Source organism: Hetaerina americana, unplaced genomic scaffold (assembly GCF_022747635.1).
Source record: "Hetaerina americana unplaced genomic scaffold, ioHetAmer1.1.p SCAF_2, whole genome shotgun sequence".
Classification (NCBI taxonomy): Eukaryota; Metazoa; Arthropoda; class Insecta; order Odonata; family Calopterygidae; genus Hetaerina; species Hetaerina americana.
In genome coordinates, this window is record NW_027286763.1 from 23298390 (window position 1) to 23304389 (window position 6000).

At 47.9% G+C, this 6000-nt stretch overlaps 1 protein-coding gene across 2 annotated transcripts in view; it reads right to left on the reverse strand.

Annotated features, from left to right (window-relative positions):
• The window catches only part of LOC139687977 (neurotactin-like), a 54742-nt gene extending 49160 nt beyond the window's left edge, over positions 1 to 5582 (reverse strand). Inside the window, exon 1 of one of the 2 annotated variants that reach the window (XM_071585360.1) lies at positions 5502 to 5582. The gene's annotated coding sequence lies outside the window, so the exon portion shown is untranslated. Of the gene's footprint in view, positions 1 to 234; positions 315 to 5501 lie in introns of those variants that run through there. The other variant, XM_071585359.1, reaches the window with a different exon arrangement.
• Between the last annotated feature and the right edge of the window lie 418 nt (positions 5583 to 6000).

A 6000-nucleotide genomic window follows, 5' to 3' on the forward strand; every position in this document is an offset into this window, starting at 1 on the left:
GGGGAAAGGTCCCCCGGTATGACTTGGGATGAGGTTCTTATCGATTTCACCGGCCCTGAAAGTGAGCCGGTGGCGTGTCCGTCAACAGCCTTTTACGTCCAACTCATTCAAATCGCCCGCCCTCCTCAGCGACCCTGGCGCCCACGGGGAGTTCCCCCGCCCCCGAAGGATACCAGTGACGTATGCCCGGGAATCCCACCACAAGCCGGAGGGAGTGGGGAAGGAGGTACTCACCGGCGGCGGTGGCAGCAGGGACGCACGGCGCGGTCGGCGGCGGTGCGCTGACTCCACCGCCGCCTTCCCTCCGCGAGGGACCCGAGGCTTCCTATCCCCCCCCGCGCCCCCGCCAACGCTCTCTCTGGCGAGAGTGGGGGGGAACGGCGGGCGGCCATCTGCCGGTGGAGGAGGAACGGCGCGCGTTCGGACGTGAGAATTAAGCGCCGTTGCGAAGGAGCCGCGGGCCGGCACGCGAGGCGGCAATTGATTGGCGGGGGACCGAAGGGGTGCGTCGCCGGGGGATAGGGTGGGGGCCACGCGCACTCCCCGACCGTACTGGAGCGTCCCACAGAAAGAGTTCCGCTCGATCTTCTACGTGTTGCGAGCGGTTCTCGAAATTCGATCGAAGGCATATCGTGGATACGATCCATTTCCATCGGGTTGGGTGTGGAGAGGTAGTTTGCTTCGGACAGAGGTGAAAAATCGATGCGCATCGGTCAAAAATCAATCTTCGAGGTCGATTTATGAAAATTCGGTCTTGATGATTGATTCTCGAAACTTTAATTCAGAGGTCGATGAAAAGAACGCGCTTCCGCTGTCGAGGTTGAAGGCGGAAGTTTATTTTCCGAGGCTTGCAATGAATTAAAGGTTTACTGGTGTGGAGCCAATGCTGGATCAAATGCGCATTTGTTTATTCTTGGAGCCATCGAATGGACGATCGTTTTGAAGCTTTGCTTTTTAACCCGAGCATTACTTAAAGGATCAGGTTTTAAAAACAAACGTGACTTCATGTAAAATTAATTACTGTTTTTGATTGGCGGTTGACCACGAAACAATAGTATGTTAAATGTACCAGTTCTCTATGGTGACAGTCATGGTATGAAGCGCAGATACTTAAATGCACCTTTCGAGGGGTCAGAAGAGTATACTCGTACCGCATCCGGAAAACCTGGTTTCCCTCCCCCTACCAACTATACGATACGTTAGCAAATGATTGGATGCCGGGGTATTTCCTTTAAATACCATTATTCACATGCATACCTATGATTTACCACCTCTTTTACCCAAATTAAAAACTTGTATTTTTCTCCGCGGCGAAATTTAGAGAAAGCGATGGGAAAATATTTTAATTTCGATAACCCGAGTAATAATTCATAGTGGTTATTGCTTTTTCTTGGAAAATGCAAGGCCAGATAAGGGTTCACGCAGAGAAAATGGCCTGCATAGTAACTGGTTTGTATAAAAAGTATCTGGAAAAGTTTTCGCTTAAAAGGAAAAATTTTTCAAAGTACATCCCTTGAGCGTCGAAACACTTTTGCCAGGGACTTTTTCACGACTCGAAGGCTCCTAGGTAGGCGAATTCCTGATGGTCCTTAAGGGTACGCGTTCAAGCATCTTTGACGGCACTTAGGGTCCCATGGTGGTGTCCTTTGAGGAAGGATTTCACTTTTGGGAATAGGAAATATTCTGCTGGTTCCAAGTGGGGACTGTAAGGGGGTTGGGGAATCGTCGCGATGTCGTTGCAGGTCTTCTCAAGTAGACACTCGACTCTACTCTTGGTCGTCCGTAAAGACCTTCGGGACGAGTTTAGCGCTGATCTTTACCACCACCGAATTTTCAGTAATAATGGCGTGCACTGTCATCTTATCAATGCGAATAGGGTATGCGATCATGCGCACACTTAACCGACGGTCTGAATTGAGTACTTCAAGCACACGTCATGAAAAAATTGTTACCGATACGTTTCATGTAAACCTTGTAAATGTGTCCTGTAGAAATAAATTCCCGTGCCAAGTATTAGAAGAGCGCGCCATTAGCTTTACCGCAGTTGAGAATGCGTAGAGAGAAGGGAAGTGAGAACATTTCAAGTTACTGCGAGTGGGCGCCAAGAAATTGCATCCTGCCTTTGACTCAGACCAGATATACGAGCTCCAGTTTCGGAGGTCTCTCCCACTCTCTCTTCCCTCAAACTCTCCGATGGTGCGTCTCACGTCAAAGGAGGATCCGCCCGCCCCCCAAGATGGCGCGCAGGCGACCGTCGCGGGGCCCCCTCCCCCCAGATGCACGCGCTGCGTCACCAGCTCAACATTCCCACGAATGCTACTTGCTTCCCTTCTTGCTCATGAGGGGCTTCGCTCTGCTTTTATCGTATTTTTTCTGTTTCTAGTGGGTAGAAAAAACTCCAAGGGGCCGTTTAGTGGGATGCCGAGAAATAAATTGCGTCAATTGGACCGGATAGCCAGCCCTCCGGCCGGTCGCACTTCCTCACCACGTCTCTCCAGTCGTCGTCAACCCCCCCCCCATTCCCCCCCTGCGTCCCCGAGTATGATGGGGGAGCGGGGGTCTCTCGGGTGCTATTTTCAACTGAGAGGCGGATTCCCAGCGCCCGACTAGCCCCCCCCCCCTCCCCGCTCTGCCCTGAGGCATTCCCGTGGGCGATCCCAGTGTCGCACACGTGACGATAAAATTCGTAACGCACGGAACTAATAAGATTTTAAACTGCAATTAATGTCATTAAATACATTCACCGATCTTGTATTACAAATGCAGAAATTTTTCTGGGCTTAAATATATATACCACATGGAGAAAAATATCCTGAAAAGTTTCCTTATCTTTGCATAAATCTCCTTGTTTTATAATTTTATTTCGACCTCAAATAATCGATAACTTTCCAAAGTACCGTACTTTTGAAGAATTTCACTCGAGCCTCTTCGAAAGAAACATGGGATGAAGCTTGCCAGATGGAGTTGAGCTTCATTAAATACTTTCCGATATCATCGACGCCAGCAGCGCTGCGAATCGCGTACGTGGGCACCACCGAAAGGCGAGGCTGTGGGGAGGCGCTCCCAAGGGAGGAAAAATATCGGAGAAATCGACTTCCGCCATCATGGGCGTGTGAAATAAACAATGCTCAGGCTACCCTAGGGCAAAAAGAATATATTCAACAAAATCACTTGGTGTTCGGTCGAGATCGTTTTTTCGCATCGCATGTACCCTTTGAGCTTGCGCAAAAGCAGTCTTGATTTTCAGAATGCTTCGAACACAAATGCACGGACGCCGGTTATTCGAAGACGCGACATTTTTTCGGGTGATTTGGTGACATTTGGCGACAAATCCGTTGTGGTTTATCGCAGATGACCATTTTTTTTGGAATGCATTCAATCGCTCAAGCAGCGCGCTTGCGCGTAGTTGTTATTCTTCCTCCTTTCCTTCCTCCTTGGTGTTGTCCACTTCCGACGAGCCGCTGACTCAATGGCTCCGGATCGAGGCGACTCGGCAACAATGAAGGGTGCGAGAGGGTTGGTCATGGTGTGGCACAAAGGAAAGGGCACACATTCAGTGCTATACGCCGAAGGAGGGAACCGAAAGTTGCGGCTGGAATTACGTAAACTAATATTCGTCCGGCATTGTCAATCGAAATAATCGCACTCCTCTTCGACCGTTTGGTTGAACGTCGTCAAACAATGGCTCTTGGAATGGTGCTGGTCACTTTGTTGAATCAACAAGTCACTGTTACATTATCTAACATACTGAATTTTGCACTCAATAATGACTGAAGTATCACGATCAAAAGTTGAGAACGATGGAAAGGGCACGATTTTTTTTACGAATATTTGAATTATCAGAGTGAGTTAATATTAAATGGTATTGACCAATGAATACTAATACGGAGAATTTGTTATTCGAACCGAAAATGTATGCATATATGTAAGTGTGTGTGTATATATATATATAACCATAAACACAGTAATCAACCTGAAGGTCGGTTTAGTAGGTGATGGTAGAGATCATCCAGTACAAAGCCCTATACGGCGTGTGAAAATTCACACATCAGGTTAGGGGGGCCAGTTCCTTTCCATGTGCCGGTTATGGTTTTCCAGGAAGACCTGGAACCCGAAAAATCACATAGCTTGGTGCCCAGAGTGCCTGGCCCGGGAATCGAACCCGGGACCCTCCGGTCAGCAGTCTAACGCTCTACCAACTGGACTACCGCGACCCATATATATATATGTGTGTGTGTGTGTATTATATATATGTATACATTATATATACATATATATATATATGTATATATACACAATATATAAGCGCATGGGTCACGATCCGACGGGCTTGGGCGATTGCGAGAGCTTTCCCTGCGCCCGCCCACGCAAGCCCCCACCCGGGAGGGAGGGGTGGAGGCGTGGGTTTGAGGGCTCTACCTTACATCCATCACCTTACCCTGTGGCAGGCGCCACGCGATGTTTTTTCCCGGATCGACCGAAAATGTATTTATTTAGTACATAATACCCTACACGCCTAGGGTGTATGGCAGCGGATGATTACACACCAGACTACTTTTGTCTCAAAATACTTTTCTTTCCTAAGACAGTCGCACAACATTATTCTGATCCCTCACTGTTCGTGGGGAATATGAGATCTCGCATTTATCTGTTCTTCACTTATTCTCTCTAATTTTATTTACATGGAATATCCTACAGTAGCCCGATGGGACTAATAGTACATTTTCAACATAATCACTAACGAGACATCTTCCAATTCATGTTAGTGATTTAATCTGTAATTAAATATACAATCCGTGAGTGATTCCCAACCTAGCTACCCTAATAATCTATACCGGCTACTCATTTTGTCATAATCTTACTAATCCAGCTTCTCTACGCAGTTCATGATCCAATTCGGCAATCAACCAACTTGATGCGAATCCCATGTACGAGAAGCTAGTACTAGCAGCATATTCTAAATGAGTCATAACCAGCAAAAAATAACATTTTTTTTTACCGTTTAATCAAATATTACCAATACTAATAAATCCATTTTTCGTTAGCTTGTCCACATATTCATCGAATATGTTTCACCTAGGATAGGTCGTAAATTAGGGTAACGCCTAAGTTTTAATCGAGGCCACACTTCCTATTTCGGTATTCGCGATGCAGTAGTTGGTCGGGAGGGGATTGCTCCCATTCCAAAAATTCATCACTACGCACTTTTTTAAGTTTAATTCTTATTTCCAAGAGACGCACCAGCCTTAAGATCGTCTGTTAAAGATACTTAATCCTCGAGAGTACGGACATCACTATAAACCACTGCGTCGTCGATAAATAAACGATTCTTACTATTAATCATGGATTCAATGTCGAAAACGTACACAGGGAATAATTGAGGTCCGATAACAATTCCCTGGGGTACACCTGAAGTGACTTCTTCTGCATTTGAGCTAACACCATCTACCGGATTCCGAACGCCGGAGGATACCCTTTCGGTTTTCACTCTCCTCGCATACCGCGAATGCTGAGCGCTGCCAGGAAGAACGCTGGCTTCGCACGGCGCTCCTTTGCTCTCGTTGTAGCCATCCAGCCGTGGAGGCGAGGGTCCCGCCCTCGCAACACGTGAATTCTTGCTCGGCGTCGAACATAAGACTCAAGTCTGGGTGGTGGGAGAAATCGATTATTTACAAGAGACTTCGAGGCGGAGGTGGGTGTGCGGAAGATGTGGTGCGGGGAGACGCGTCTCAAGGCTGCACGGTGGTCGAATCACGGCGGCGGTCCTAATCGAAGGAGAAGAGGGGTCGCTCGAAAACCTCACCATCCCCTCCTACTCTCGTTCACGACATTCCGCCTCTCATGGGGCACATCGGGGATCCCCGCACGAAATCTTATAAGCATCGAACGGGAGCGTGAACCCTTGGGATATTTCAGGGGAGCCGGGGTAATCTTGCCGCGAGATTTTAGGTGCAAGTCACGTAGTTTCCCCACACTAGTTCTTGTGTCGGAAAGATCGTC